Raw genomic sequence first — 16,529 nt, forward strand, 5'->3', positions numbered from 1 at the left:
TCTACAAGGTGATCTTCCCTCCACTGTGTTTCTCTGATACAGATCCTGTCAGCATTTCCAGTAGGAACAGTGCAGTCCCTTCCTTGGCACTTTTTGTAGGATCTGTGGGGAACTTCTTCTTGGCTGTTCCTGGAACTGTCTGTGTTGTTTCCAGGTGCTGCTTCCTTCTCTCCTGTGCTAATTGTTATTTATTCTGTCCTGCTCCTGGGTTATTTCCTTGCAGATGGATGTTTTCACAGTGCTCTAATACAGTGTGGAACATCAATTCTGAATGTCATTTCCCATTTCACTTTTATGTTGCCTTAAGAGGTCTTTTTAAAAAACCTGGGTGTCTGTTTCCAGCGCTGGAACACTGCACAATCAATTCCTTTGTGTGGATGTTGCTCAGATCAGTGGGATGCTCTTCCTTCCCAAGTGCATTTCAGCCCTTGCAGCCACAGGAAAAAGCCAGGAAATGTGACACAGAAGACTGATGGGAATAGCAAGCATCAGGAAGACTCAAAATACACAGACCTCATGATTTTAAGAGAGTCTTGCTGTTTCTTAGGGTCTAGCTTGCAATTTGTCAGTCTGAGGGTAGGCAGCCTTGCTGAAGGTACAAATGGAGAAAATTAAGGGGGGAAAAAGGGAGAAAGTAGAGAAGAGCCTGCCCTTGAAAATGAGAGAGTGAGCTGTGTTATCTTTTTTGTTGCTCTTCTGGCAAGGTATTTCTCCTCTTGGCTGGCAACGTTCTTGCATCTCCCTTGGAGTGTGTCTGTTCATTAGAGTCTCCAGACAGAGGTAGTTTAGCTTTTAATTAAAGTACAATTTGCAGGTTTTTTAGTGTGCTAATGAGAAAGCAAAAATGAATTCATTGAAAGAGGAACAGCTATCTAGGCCTTACAGCAGTGAAAGTTAGAGCCTCATTAGTAGCTAATTATGCAGCACAGTATATAAATAGAGCTGTTGTGGCATTAAAAACAGCCTCGGTGCATTACCTAATGACATAAAATGTTTACAGTCTGTTCTGAGTATGGTCTGATGCCTTCCTGCAGTAATTAATGGCATATTTAACAGTGACACAGCTGGAATCACAATTGCTGTGCAGGTACAAGTCGAGGGCAAGGGAATACATTAAAGTCTTTGAGGAACAGATTATTTGTCTGCTAATAAATATATAAAAACCTTTCAGAAGACGCAGGAGCAGGAGCACAGAATTTATGCAGGAGGTGGGAAAATGCCCATGTCTGACAAGGACAGAGTACACTGGCCTCTATTTTCAGGCTCTCCAAAAGTGAGCAGCGAGATGCCAGAGCTCCAAACTGGCACTCCCAAAAGGGGAGTAAGAAGAAGGTGGTCAATATTTTTGAAAATCCTTCTTTTTTTATATACAAATGGAAATCAAGGCTGATAATCACACCAGATGGAACAGAAGGGTTTTTGTTTCACTATGTGGGCCCATGTAATTAGGCTGACACACTCAGAACAGTACCTGAATAGCAAGTTAAATTATGCTTTTAATAAACTAAAGCATACATGTGATTTTTTGCTCTGCCTAATAAGATCTGCACACGTAGTTTAACAACTGATTCTCCCAAGAATGGGGGCAACATCCTGGCCCAGCACAGAGAGGAGCTGAGGAATGCTCATGCTAATAAGAAATGCCTGTAAAATGCTCTGTGCATTAGTCATGATGATTGCAATTACTGCTGTATTGACCAGCAGCCACAGAGCCACAGAATCAATTATTCCTTTAAAAATACAAAAAGCTCTTTCCTGCTTCAATTTGTTCAGCAGTCAACAAGTTGAGTGCTTTTTTCCTGGGAAATGATTTTGATACAATGACCAAGGTAGAGACTGATGAATGTTCAGCAGGGGGTGGGTGAGTTGGAATGACTTTGCTGTCAGTTCAGTGCTTTATCTTTAGTTGTGATGCTCGGTGCAGTAACACAGGGCAGTGGCAAACATCATTATTGCACGTGTTAAAGACATTGTTAGTGGGAGAGGAGTTAATGACCTGCAAGTTTGTGTTACCTGCAGTTAGGAAAATGAGCCACTTGCTAATTGTGGTGGGATTAGTTCAGTTCATTCATGAAAAGAACTCTTTATTCATAGAGAGGTCTGGGTGGGCCAGTGCTGAAAGCCTGAGAAATCTGTTCCACACAGAATGGGTGCAGTTAAAAACATCAGTGCCACCATTGCTGAGAGCACAGCAAACTGCCTGAGTCTTAATTTACAAGGACAGCCCTGTGTGTGCATGAATTATTTCTGCTGATCTCTGAGTCTGAATTGTTTAATTACCACGGTCAGTGGGGATTTATCAGATTTGCTGTGTTAAAAGACTTAAATTTCTGCATGGGTATTCTTTGATAGAAATCCCTCAGCCTTGTCCACAGAGAGATCCCTCAGGAACATTTGTATGGATTTTAAAATAGTTTCTATTTTGTGTTTATAATCAGGAGGGCAAGCAGGGGACTTAAAAACTTTCCAGGTCAAAAAAATATTTCTTACAGTGCTGCAGATGGTTTCTTTATTGTTAGAACCCTGGGATCTTATCTGGCCCTATATGAACATGATTGGAAAGATGCTATTAGAAAACAAGCTCTTAAATTAGGAGAATAGCAAGTGCAGAGGAATTAAAGAAATGGGTAAGGGCTTTGTCTGATTTTTAGGTAACTGGCTGGCTGTGTAGCAGAATATACAGGAAAGAAGAATTAAAATGCCCTGTTTTGTGGGAAAGCAGATGAGGGATGGAACATTCAATGTTGTTAAAACAGAATATAAGCTGTAAGTGTGCCCAGTGGAGAATTTTTCCACCAGGAATAGAGAATGCTGTATGGATACAAGTCAAGTGGAAAGAAAGGAACTAAGAGTAGTTAGGAGGGGCCCAGGGGTACCTCTGTGACTAAGATATCCATAATCCCTATCAAAGTCTGTACACAGAACCTCCTCTTGGATAATAAAATACAGCTTCAAACCAACCAGCACAATCCCTCATGCTGGATCTCATCAGAGGGACATGTGAAAACAGATGTTCTGTGGCTAAATTAATCCTTAGGATGTTAATTACTTTATTATCTTTTTGCCTTTTTTTTTTTTTTTCCTGTGCTTTAGTTGTTCTCCTTACCTTGCAAGTTTTCCCTCCTGGATCCACTGTTTTCACAGAGTACTTGTACTTCCTGTACTTGCACACAGGAACTAGATTTTAACAGAGCCCAGGAATATGGTCCATGAAACTGTACATAAGCTTTCACATAAAAATGAGGCAGAAGAAAGTAATGGCATATGTTCTTTTCTTTTTACATTTTCTCCCTAGCAGCTCAGAGAAGTATCCTTGCAATATCTAATGATGCAGGGGGAAAGAATGCTTTATTATTAGATTTCCAAAATCCTGGCTTAATTTACAGAATGTGAGAATTCCTCTGAAACCACTGGATTTGCATTACCAAATATGTGCAGTTAAACTATTTTACAGCTATTTAAATGTGAGGCTTTAGAAGCTCTTTAATATCAGTTTTTGGCAAGGTTTTGATATTTTTCTGCTTTGATTATAAAATAAATAATTGATGTAATATTGTGGTTATTAATGTAAATTGCTTCATGTATGAAATGAATGATGGAATCATCCAGTGGAAATAAGGTCTGGTAGATGAATCTTGATTAAAACATTTATGGATCAGAATTGTTTGAGAGACTGTACTGCAGTGGGATAAACATTGTCTTTATTTTTATAGCTGTTTTTTAATTGAAAATCTGACCTAAATTGTAATTCAGAAACTTACTTTTTAAATTTACTATATCTTATATTTATTAAGAAAAATCTGCTTCTTTTGCATGGCTGTGGAAGTACTGAATTCATTCTAGATGAGCCCTTAGTGAAGAAGGAGAAATGAGGTTCTGGAGCCGGGTCTGCAGTTTAGCTGAGCTGTGCTGGGAAGTTCCTGATGAAGGAACCAAACTGGGCATTCTTGCTGAAGCAGGGCCAGGAATGATCTTTCTTCAGCAGAGGAGCCCTGCCCCAAACCAGGCCAGGTCCATTCCCAGTGCCTGAGAAACACAGCAGGAGTGCAGTTAACCCAGCTGAGGGCAGCCCTCTGCCATTTCAGAAGAGAGGGAATAAAACATCTCTGGTCCCTGGCCTGTCGAACACAAATATGCAGAGTTCAGGGAAAAGAGGCTGAATTTCCTTCCCAGCCCAGCCAACAATTAGTACCTTGTCACACAGGGAATGGGATTGCCTGCAACTGTCTGTAACCCACTGGAGCTGGTGTTTTCCTCTCCTGAATGTCTGCTGCTTTGGGAAGTGTTGCTGAGTGTTGGTAGTAATTGCCTGCAGACACAAAGCACTGTGGAAAGCAAACATTCATTTAAATTTGCATTCTTTCTTGTAGTTCACCTCTTGAAATACCCCAGTCCTCTCCCAGCTGGTTCTTCCTGCTCCAGTCTCTTGCAGGTCTGCCCTAATCAATTTATTCTCCATCTCTGTTATCTTTGTTTTGACAACAGTGTGCTCACAGCCTGATGTAGCATAAGTGAAGTAGAAAAAAGCTCAGGCAGACATGGAAAATCAAGTTCTGTTCCTGACATATGGACAGGAGTGAGCTCAGTTATCACCCCGAGCAGCCACAATTAACAGCTTCTGTTCTGTTACTGATACAAGCAAAGGCCCTTGGCTCAGGACCAGAGCTCTGAGCAAGGGCTCCTCACCTTTTGGTGAGTCAGTGGCTTTGGGTGTCTTCTTGTGCATGTGTGAGGGGTTTGTGCTGCTTTTCCCTTTGGTTATAAATTGATTTCCTGCAGCTGCCATTATGTGAAATCTATTGGTGTCTTTTCTAGGGGGGCTTTTAGATCCTCCATTTGCATCTTTCCCCACAGCCCCTTTCTCCCTGTTCTGTTGTTAAATCTGTGGAAATGTTTCCCTCTCTGGGGTGACTCAGGGACACAGCGGGGCTGTGACAGTTCCATGTCTCACCTGCTTTGGCAGTGGTTCCTGCAGAGACCCAGGGCAGTCCCCTGGGGCAGAGGAGCATTTCCTGCACCCTCTGGCAGTGCTGCAGAGCTGAATTGCTCCTGTGAGTTGAGGGCTGTCCCAGCAGTCAGACTGCCACACTCCCTGCACTGAGTGGGAGGGGATCTGCAGCACCAGTGTCAGGGCAGGCCAGTTCCTGCTCTCTCTGGCTGGAATGGAGCTGGGGCTGTCAGCATCCTCTTCATCCCCACTGGCCCTGGGGAGCTGCACAGAAAATGGTGCAGGGGAGATGAGTACAGAAAGGAGTGCCCGTGCTGGCAGCGAGTCAGAGGTGATAGATCCCATTCACTCACTGGAGCTGCAGTGGTTTTCCATCTGTCAGGAATGTGAAATGCCAGGAAACTTGCTTTCCAACAGTAGCAAAATATTTTAGGAGCTTTCTGTTCTTTCTGAAAATGAAGAATACTTAGTGGCATTAGTAAATCATGGTACTGAAGGGAAGCTTGCAATTACTTGAGGACTGTCAGGTGAGGTGATGAGATCTGGCTGGACATGGCAGAAACACAGGTGGAACTATGTGCAAATTTGGAGGATAATGCAGAATTTTATGTGGAAGTGCAAGGAGAGAGTAAATAAGGTCATGTACTTCCTGTAAAAAGGTATCCAACTGGAAGCAAAGCTAACCGTAGAGAAAAGAAAATAAATGTAAGTACATGTAAGTACATTTCTAAAGTTTTCAGAGCTTCTTTATTTTGTGAATATCCATTGTGCTTTCCATGTTCAGGAGAGAAAGTTCTGGAAGACAAAGTGCACGTCCCCTGAGTGGCAGTGCTGCTGAGCCCTAGTGACAGCCTGGAGTGTGGCAGTGAGAAGTGAAGGGTGCAGCACTGCAGCATTCCCATCTCCTCTGGGGAGACTGACATGCCCCCGGACATGCCACAGATGAGCCCATAACTGCTGTGAGGGGTTACACAGTGCCATAATGTCCAGCAAACCTCTTCCAGCACTGGGATCATTCCTGCTGGGAGCCCAGAGGAGAGCAGGGTTTGTCACATGCCACAGCTGAACCTTTTGGCCACGTGGAAAATGCTTTGACTCAAAACAGCACCTTCCATCCCCAGTACAGGGAGCTGTGGCAGCACAGCACTTGGTGACATGCACAGAAGAGACTTCATCTGCTTTATGGGCTGTATAAAAACGTGATTAAATGTGCTGTCCACTAAATGGGAGCAGCATTGGGATTCCAGCCAAAGGGTAACAGGATTAATCTCAAGAACATAAAATGTGCTATTTTAGTGAAATGTGAATCCTCCCTCTAAAACAATTGCAACAGGTGTGCAGCTTTTGCTTGTTTCCATCATATCTACTTTGGCTCCTCTGGCAGACATTTGATTTATTCCTACATCTCTAAAATAAATTAGTGTATTTATTTCTGCAAATCAGTTGGCATGGCATGCTTTCCAGGGAATGCTTTAGCAGGCATACCACTGACTTCAGCATTTTATCAGGATTCTTGACTTTCGTAAGTAAAAAGAGCAAGGGGGAAACTGGGAAATAGAAAAACTGCAGCAGGGAGGTAGAAAACTCTGAGATAAAATGGGAGTTAATTTCCTATTAAATTTGACTGGATGTTTCAATTATTAATTGCCATCTATTGTTATTTCAGTCTTGAGTGCCCATGGAAAATGATGAATGAGAGAGGAATGATAAAAGGGTTTGTGAGAGAGATTAGATGGAGGTGATTTCTTGCTTCATTTCCCCCCAAAATGTGTCTGGGGAAAGTCCACGAATTCAGAGAAGACTTTGACCCAGTGAGGGAGTGGGAACCAGCTTGGAGAATTCAGAGAAATTCAAAGACTTGGCCTAAAAAGCTACTTCATAGTTGGTATGACAAAGCTAAAAAGACCAATGCCTTGCTGAATCCCATTTCTTAGAACATAGATTCCAGTTTTAATAAACAGATTTTGTTTAATATAAAGCAACAGTGCTGCTAACTAGTCATTACTGGAGTTAAATGAATTACGATAAAATTAATAGTGTTATTTCCTGTAGTGATAAATTACCTGAAGTAGTTTGGTTTTGTCTTTATTACAAGTCTGTCCCTTTCTAGGGAAAAAATTGTTCTCCTTTTTTGTTTTTCCTAAAATTGTGAGTTGATAATAGGTAGTATTGATAATATTTAATGATACCGTCAAGTGCTGCTGCTTCACTTAGAAAGGAGACCTGAAGTAATTAATTTTAATGTGCACCATGAAGTTTTGTTTGTTTAGCTGTATCGAGGTTATTCCTAAATATGTCAAAAATTCATTTAAGCAGGGAATTATAAATGAGGGGGTGTGTTCACTTTTGCTATTAAGTAAATTCCTTGCAAAGAAACAAATACGTGTATGACAAGTTGGGCAGCAAAAGCATTACCAGGAAGTTATCCTAGGCCAGCTTTTCCTTTTTCATTTAAAATCAGATTCATTGGGTCTGTCTTGCTGGAATGCCTTCCTCCACACAGGTTGTGTGCTCACACTTCTCCAGCCTGGGACAGAAATTCTCTTGTTCGATGTATTGAAATGTTCTACATTAAAAGTAGAATTTCAGCCTAACCCAGGACAGCAAACTAGAGAAAGCCAAGCTGATGGTTTGCATTCACAGGTAACTTACTCTGGCTGTACATACACTTCTCTTATCCATGTAAAGAGGGGAAAATAGATGTTCCTGCTCAGTTCAGAGCCATGTGAGACCTTTTAAGCCATGGCCAGCCATAAAGCACGTGTGCTGCAGTGTTCCCTGCAGAGCTGCAGAGAATGCAGTGCAGAGACACTCTGTCAGTTCAGCGTGGCTCTTGGAAGAGGTTGCTAAAGCAGGCAATGATGCAGCCACTGGATCAATGTTTACAATGATATTCAATAAGTCATTAACAAGATGAATGAACTCTAATAAAAAATGCAGGCTCCTATGCCACATTTTACTCAGCTCATTGTAGCTTAAAATAATATGTCATGATTTTATTAGACATATTACTTAATTTTTCTCAAACTGGCCATTTTATTTAGGTTAAAACTTATTAAACAGATTTTTTTTTCCCGTGATGAAATAGGATTTGTTTTTTAAAAAATGGCTTTGTATAGTGAAGCACCTTCCTGAGGTAAATAGGTTTGTGATCAATGGGCTCAAGGCTGCAGCAGCACGAGGCTCAGATGAGCTCTGCCAGTGGGACAGTGCAGAGCTGCACTGCCTTGGAAAAGTGCTGGGAGTGTGAGGGGTGTTAAATCCCAGCCATGCAGCTCCTGGGGAAGGGGATTTACACTGGGGAGCCCTGGTAAAGCTCTGTCAGTGCTCCTGCTGAGGAGCTCATCCATATCCTACTGCTGAGTGCTCTTCCACAGAAAATTTCTCCTTGGGATTTATTGTAGTCCTGCTCCTTTCACAAACCTCTGTAGTCTGCTCTCTCTGAAGACTCATTCTTCTAAAATAAACCCTAAGGAAATTAAAGAAATCCAGGTAGGAGTAAAAAAAGTTTAGTGGATAGTGGCCAGTCTTTGCAAATGCAGTTTCCAATCAGTCAGTGTGCTGGGGGTTTGTGATGCATCCTTTTGTGCTCCACTGATTCTTCTGAGCTAACTTGATGGAGAGAAAGTGGCCTGTGTCAAAACACAGTTGGTTACCATTTATTTTAACTTTTGTGCAAGTTTTACTTAAAAACTATTTTGGAGTTTTTCATACAGCTGTGTTCTGGAGACCAGATTCAAGACAGGGTACTTCTGTGATTTAAAAGTTGATTTAAAGGACATGCAGGCTGTTGCAACATGCAGGAGCAGTGCTTGGTTTTGATTCATAGAAGTCCTAGTTCCTGGACTGATTGGTTTAGTAACCTTTGTTAATAAAGCAAACTGAATGCATTTATTCCTCTGGGCTCAGGGGGTAGAGAAGAGGAAGTTTCAGTCTCTCAGTAACTTGTTAGCTTTGGCTTCACAGAGCACGTTGGAGTGCTGTGCTCTGCAGTTATTGCTTTATGCACACACCTCTTGTTTTAAAAGACACCTCTGTTATATTTGAAAATGCATATATTTACAGGATAGAAGTGAGCTTTCAAATTTAGCTCTCAAGCTGGGTATTTATTTGAATGATCCATTTGGAGCACTTCTTTTGCACTTCCAGTGTTTTGTCTAAGGGATTTGTGGTCCTGAGGCAGTACTTCAGGAAAGCAATCTTACTGGGAGAAGATGATGAATAGCACACTTCAGCAAGGTCCCCAGTTATGAGTCAAGTTAAATGTTTGTTTCTTAGTAAAATCTCACCCAAAAAAGCATTTTCATTGTATACTTAGATTCTTCATCCTATTCCATTCAACTGTTTTCCCTTCTGAGGGGAAAGAGAGGCTTGCTACAATGATTTAAATATTATGATAAGTCATCTGGGAAGCTGCTGAGTTGTACCAAGTTTTAATTTACTCTGTTCTCAGAAAACATCCAGAAAAGCTTTTCTTTTATGGATTCTGGGAAGGCCTTTGAGAGGTGATGAATGTGGGCAGTGACCTTCAAACTAGAACTGACTTGGGATCTTAAACATACTTGTATTATATAGTGTTCGTACTTCTTGTGTGCCAAAGGATCCAGGGAGACAGAAGGAAATCCTGTGAAACTCGTGAATCAATGTGCTCCTTTATAACTTTTCTATGCAGAATTCTATTAAATTCTATTAAATGCTCTAATTACAAGATTGAGGAAAATTTACTTGATGTTGTACTGAGCAGCAATGAAGGCAACATGTAGACAAGGTAACACAGTTGTGGCTGATCCCACATATTTAGGAAGAAAAGGTTCTGTTGTTTGTGAACAAAATTGTTCTCCACTGGTGCTAAGGTTTGGGAACAGAAATCATTAAGACCCTTCTGTCATTTACAGAAAAAGAATTGAGTTTTGATTTTCTTGGTATCCTCTGGAAAGCCTTTGGAGAATTCAGGTACAAGCTAAAATGTGACAATTTCAAAGCGGCAAAGCAAAATGAAATCTCAGGTTGAAAAATCTTATGTACTGAAAAGTTCTGTTGTAAGAAAAAAAATCCTGTATATCCTTGTTTGTTTTCATTTGCACTGTGCAAAAAGCTGAGTACACAGGGGCACATGGGAACAGCAGGGTAATGCCACCAACCTTGCAAGGATGGCTGCTTCCTTGTCATTTATTTACCAAAAAGGTCAGCTCCAGACGTGGCATCTGTTTTCACTGTGATCCCTAGTTCACCACATAATTCTGTATGCTGCTGAAATGTTCCGGGAAAACATTAGGTGATGAATTAGCTGTTTCAGTGGACTTCCAAAAATACTCTGAAATACTGTTGCCATTATGGGCACATAGCATTGTTCTGGATGAGATTCAGGGAGAAGCTTGGGAAGAGGTGCCATGAGGTGAGAAAACGGCTGTCTGAAAGGAGAGCCGTGATGGGACAGAATGTATAGTGTTATTAAGGTGGAGAATAAATCCTTCAGGAAGAGAGGGATACAAGGTGAGTTTACAGCCTGAAATGTGTTAGTTAATATTTATAATGGGCATCCATCTTTCTCTGTTTCTTGGCTGTGCACTGGGTCTTGGCTGGTCCTGTATCAAGTACAAATAATGACATTAACCAGTGATTAATGTCTGTTTGAGACAATTGGAAGGTTATTTCCAGCTTTTACAGTGCTGCTTTTTGTGCAGCACACAAGCACAGCATGTGAGGTGCTTGGCTAACAGCACAGAGGTGTTTTATTGATCTCCTCCCGTTCCACTTCCCTAAATCTGCCAATTTTCAGCCAGGCACAGCACCAGGATAGTCCAGTCAGCATCCACTGCAGCTGTGTCTGGTGAAATCAAAGAAATGCTGAAACTTATGATGGGGGGAAGAAGGGAGAAAAAACCCCAGGACCATGTGAGAGGTTCTGAGGTAGTGGGGTTAAAGGGATTTAAAGCTGCTTGGAGGCCTAAAAACAGGAGCTTCATTTAAAATGGCAACTGTGAATTGTACTCTGAAATTAAAACCCAGATTTTGATGAGAGTTGTATGTTCTAAGCTGTATATATATTTATCTATATATACTTGAAAGTGCTCATTAAACCAACAGATTTTATGCAATGCAAAAATTAAGAGAGAATTATTGAGTAAAATGGTGAGAAATGGAGGGCTTTTGTCTGTATACATTTTGAACACTTCTATCTACTGGAAAAAATTATTTCTATATAAAAATGTCACTTCTTGGTAAATATTGAAAAAACATTAGTGCCCGAGCTGGCTGGAAACACAAAAAACTGTGATTAATATCTGATTAATTATGAAATAACAACTTTAGTAATATATTTTCCCTGTAGACATAGTCATAGTTGGTATAACACATATTAAGATAATTCAGAAGAGCATATCTGTGTACAAGAAATATACATATTATCCAGATGGATTCAATTAAACCCATATCAGTAGTCAGTGCCTCAAAAATTAGGAAATAGCTGATATTAGCAGCTTGAGGGCATACTTAATTTATTCCCACTTGGATTTTGGCAATATTCATTTATTCTGTAGAAAATATCCTAAGTGTACAGTGATTTTACAGTAGGTTGCAATGCACAAAAGAGAATGAAACCAATTAAGTGAGCAAAAGAATGAAACAAAAGCAACAAGGAGCACTTTACTCAGGAAGTGGCCTTGTTCTGGTACCTCATGATAACTCCTAGATCTTGTATTTATATTTTTGTTAACAATCCAGTGAAAAGGCAAAGAGAATATTAATTAATTTATTAACTAAATCCTGAGTTCATACTGTATTGTGAGATAACACTGTGAAAAGGAATAAATCCATTAAATGTGCCTCAATAAAATAAACAATGGTGAAATGAAATGCATTCTAATCCATTATTTCCCTTATTATCATCACATCGTGGAAACCACTTCTGTAAATGTGCCTCGTGAATCTGATTAGCTGTAACAGAACAGTCCCTGGGAAGCATTTTTACCCCCTTTTACAGAAGGTGTGCCAAAGACATGGAGATACAGAGTTATCAGCCTTTTTTGGAGTACTGGAGGGGGAATTTCTTCAGTAGCGTGCATGTTTTGATAAGAATAAGCCAAATTTACTCTAAAACTTCTTTTCTGATAAAGCCTCTCGTAGAATAATGTAGGATATTCAACATCCAATTCAATATTTCCAAGATTAAAATATTCCACTCCTGTAAATGAGATAAAAATATAAATGAGAAATTTAAGATCTTGTCCATGTTAATGATGGGTAGACCTTGGACATGGATGGTCTGTGCAGACCACAGATTTACTTTCATGACTGTCAGAACACTTACATTTAGGGAAAAACAGGACAAAATCGTCCTTGTTTGCTGAGGCTGGTTTGTTTTGCCCTTTTTTTTTTTTTGTTGTTTTCTGGTGCTGCTGCTCTGTGCTGGTTCCCAGTGACCCATTCCTCCTGGTGCTGATATCCATGGACACAAGCTATGGCTCGTGGCCACGTTTATGGGCTGTCTGCACCTTCTGTGTTCTTGGGTTGAAGGGCTACAGGTTGATAGCAGCCTCTGTCAGGAGCACTGCAAATCCCTCTGGCTTCATGCAACTCTTGGCCATTTTGAGAGAGATGCCCTAACTGCATTTTTTTTATCTACACAGTCCATAGGTTGTAATGGTTTCCAGACAGGTGAGATATGTGTAATTTGCATTTTTTTAGTATGTTGTATAAATACTCAATTTACTATTTAGTTAATAATGCAAAAAGAGGTGCATAAATAAAGGTGCTGGTTTAGTATAATTAGCACAGCTGTTTGTGGCTCTGTTTCAGATACCAGTGGTGTTTATTTCATGGCAAAGACAGGACAAAATGGAGCTGGGAATAGCTTGAGGATTCTAACCAAAGGATCTGCCTCAACAGTAGTTTCTTGGCAGAAGTCATGCAGGAAGGAGGAATTCTTAAATAAACAAAGCAGCCCATTGCAGCATCCAAAGTTGCTTCTTACTGCTTAGGAACAACAGGCCTTCATCCACCTGTATTTTTTTCCCTTTTTTTGGTGTGGGAAAAGCAGACTTGGTTTGTGATTGGAACCCCTGGCTGGAGTTTTGAAGCTTAGCAGATGAGACCTGTCTGTCTGCAATGCTGTGCAGATAAAAGGCACCTTTCAGGCAGCCCAGTCTCCAGTGATTGGTACCTGAGCTCCATGAACACCTCATTTTGTCAGTGCTCCTGTCACCATCCATGTGTGAAGCCATGAGCTGCTCTGGGTGAAGGCCATAAATGAACTGGTGCCATTAACTGAGTGGGATGTAAATCAGGGCCCCACAAAGCTCATCAGTGAGCAGGGATCAGTAGGAAGGAAACAGTAACATGTCAGCTATTTTTTGGTCTGATATATAAATTGATTTCTCTGGGCCCTTCTGGGAGGAAGCACAGCACTGGAGTGGAAACTTGGATCTCTGCTTTTCACCTTACTCTGCTGTAACACAGTCACACCACCAGTGACTTACATTTGACTGAAGCTTTATCTATAAACACAGCCCTCGTGGTTTTATGTCCTTACATCTAATTTCAGTTATGTTCATCATTTACAGGCCCATAAATATATCCTGGAGATACATCCTATGTATAATGAACAGAAATATTTACTGTTAATAGTTGGGGATTAGAACAGCTCTACTTTTTAATCTGTATTTGTCTTTCACACTTGTCCAGGTACCTGGAATTTTCCACCATTCCAGGTGATGCAACAAGGCATTTTGTCTTGGAGAAAAGAGGCAATTGTTTCTATTTGGGACAGCTCCCAAAAGAGCACAGCCTCTTGCACCCAAGGCCAAGGTGGTCACCGCTGTCAGTGATCCATGGGCTCAGACACGCTCCTGGTACCAGGTACAAGGATGTCACCTTCTGTAGGCACCATTCCTGTGGAATTCCCCTCTGGTGCTCCATCAAAGAGTGCAGTGAGCACCTCTGCTGCATCTGGAACAGCCACAAGGCTTGAACACATTCAGCAAGGCTGTGGTCCTGCTCTGAGCCTCCAGCAGCAGACTGGGGTGTAAAAACAATTCTCCAGCAGCACCAGGCTGTGCCTGAGGATCCAGCGCTCCTGGAACCTTTCCTGGGCACTGGGGAAAGAGAAAACCTGTTTGCCACATTAAAGGAACAGCTGAAAGAACCTGCATTTTGTCAGGGCTTAGTTTCTTCTTCTGGCTGCCCTTCCCTTTTATACCTACCTTTTTTGGGTTTTCTTCATTTTGAATTAAAGTTCTGATTGTTATGGAGTTTTCTGAAAGGCTCTGGAGAAAACATATGTGTTGTTTAAAGTTAAGGAAACTCTTGAAAATAGAAGTTTTGAAAGTAGAAGTGGGTTTTTGGTCAGTGTTTAAAGAAATGCAGAAGAAAAAAAAAGAAGAAAATAAAACAATCCTGAAATACAAAGACTTTGTTTTAAGGGCAATTTTGATGTCTTTGAGGAAATTCTTCACACTTAGTAATTTATTTTGAAAACAAGGAAAACCAGACTTTCTGTTTAGAATAATTATATAAAAAGGTAGTTGAATGTACATTTAAAGGACTGTTATGTATTACTTTTAAGACATGAATAGTTTTAAAACTCATTTATTGAAATAGCCTGTCCTTTTTTTTTCCAGGACCTGACCTAAACTTAATGACAGTCAAAGGTGAAACTCCAGCAGTTGATAAAATATGTTAATCCACTATCTTCAGTTAAAGTGAGTATTGGAAAGAAGATTTCAGACCAAAAAAAAGAGAGCAAATTTCAACTAAGAAGCAAAAATGGAACTTTGTGGTTCAGAAATGCCTGTGGTTCAGCACTTTATTATTGCTGGCAACATTGGCACAGCTTAAGGGTATGAGCCCCTTTTTAAAAGCATATTCCCATCACAGTGGATTCTGAAAGCCTGTCAGAAAAATCAACCCTTTTAGCAGCATTTACATCTCTACTCAGCCCTCAGTGTTGCTGAAATCTCTCTGGGACTTAAAGGAATCCTTAAATGCTGCCCTCAGAGACATTTTCCTGAGGAACTAATTTTCTGGAACACGGCCTCTAAATGCATGGAAAACCAGCAAAGCGTCTTTGTCTTCCCATTTCCCTAATTTCAGATCAATTATAAAAACACTTATTTTCAGAAGTTCTTCCAAAGGAGCTCTTTTCTTGTCACCGTGTGTCACTCTGTCAGTCACATTTCAAGCCATGGATTTGAAATCCGACCTGCAGAAGCAGCTACCTTTGTCATAAATTTAACTTGGCAGCTTCTCTGTGGGACTTTCAGCTAGAATGTTTTAAGAAAAAAAAATAATACTGAAAGTGTCAGTCCAAACACAGTGAGCAAATGCTTGTATATACTGCCTTCTACTTCAGACTCTGGGATGATCAAGGAAGATAAAATGCCAAGTTTTGGAGAAAAAGAACTTTGAAAGCCTTGTTCAGGGGCACAGAAGGAGCAGTTTGTGCTGCGGGAGGGGCTGGGTGGCTCCGAGGCCCGATGGGCAGCGCTGAGGGCTCAGCCCAGCAGGCAGAGCGGTGGCTCTGTGACACTCTCAGGATCTCGTGTTTCCCAACTAAACTTGGGAGTCTCCATGAAGGAATTTTACAAACCCCACCCCACTGCAGTGCTGGTCGCTGCAAGCTGGATTCTGAGGCGGTGGGAGCTGGTGCGGCTGGAAGAGCCGAGCCCTGGGGCCGGACCGGAGCCGCCCCAGCCGTGAGGAGCCGAACCCCGGGGCCGGGCGGGACCCCTCAGCCTCGAGGGCAAAAGCCCCTCCTGTGTCCGCATGGAAACGGATCGAGGTGTGGGAGCTGCCGTCCCTGGCTCTGCTCCCCGGCCCCTCCCTGGGAGCCGCATTGCTGTGGGTGCGGGAATGCCAGGATCCATGAAAACCCGGCTGCGGTCGGAGCGCGGTGAGCCCGCCCGGCCCTGCCCCAGCGCTGCCGCCATCGCCGCGGCCGCGGCAGCTGAGGTGGAGCCACCGGCCCGCTCCGAGCGGGAATTGCCTCGCTAAGGGCGGAGAAAAACACGTTTAACTGAGCTTGCAGCTGGAAAAGTGGTAAAACTACCCTTGAAGAAGTCATTACATGCGAGTGGACTCAATGATTTCTGCCTGAATCATCAGCGAGCATTCAAGACGCACAATGCGTGTGTGAGGGGAAGGCAGGAGTCCCGGCCGAGGGCTGTTCCTGAAATCCCAGTGACTGTAGTTTTGTTATTTTATTTGTATTTGTCACTGAAACGTGACTGGAACACTGATAAAAATGCTTTGGACAGACACGAAGCTGAAGGTGCAAAGCACCAACGCTGCCCCACAGCAGCGCTCCTCACCCACTGCTCCGCCCCTGCTGAAGCGCGGCCGGTGCTGCTGCAGGTTTTACAGATACTCGGTGCTTACAGCTGCTAATTACAGATGGGCAGCAGCTGAGAAAGGAAGCCATTGTAGACACGCACAAACTTCAGAAGTTGGTTGGAATTTTTCTGGTCTGTAATAATTCTGATGTTTTTGTGTGATCTATATGATAACTGTTTTGCAGTAGGATGAAAGTGCCTCCATTCGGTGTGGGAGGGTTGGAGGGGGCTGAAGCTGATAGTAACTTGCAGCC

The 16,529-nt window shown here is 41.9% G+C and overlaps 1 protein-coding gene across 1 annotated transcript in view; it reads left to right on the top strand.

The window, feature by feature from the left end:
* The window catches only part of LOC115495084 (uncharacterized), a 161,297-nt gene extending 145,076 nt beyond the window's left edge, over window positions 1-16,221 (top strand). The window contains exon 11 of the mRNA XM_072928814.1: window positions 14,566-16,221. The gene's annotated coding sequence lies outside the window, so the exon portion shown is untranslated. The remainder of the gene's footprint in view (window positions 1-14,565) is intronic.
* Window positions 16,222-16,529: the final 308 nt, after the last annotated feature.

This window comes from Taeniopygia guttata, chromosome 4 (assembly GCF_048771995.1).
Source record: "Taeniopygia guttata chromosome 4, bTaeGut7.mat, whole genome shotgun sequence".
Classification (NCBI taxonomy): domain Eukaryota; kingdom Metazoa; phylum Chordata; class Aves; order Passeriformes; family Estrildidae; genus Taeniopygia; species Taeniopygia guttata.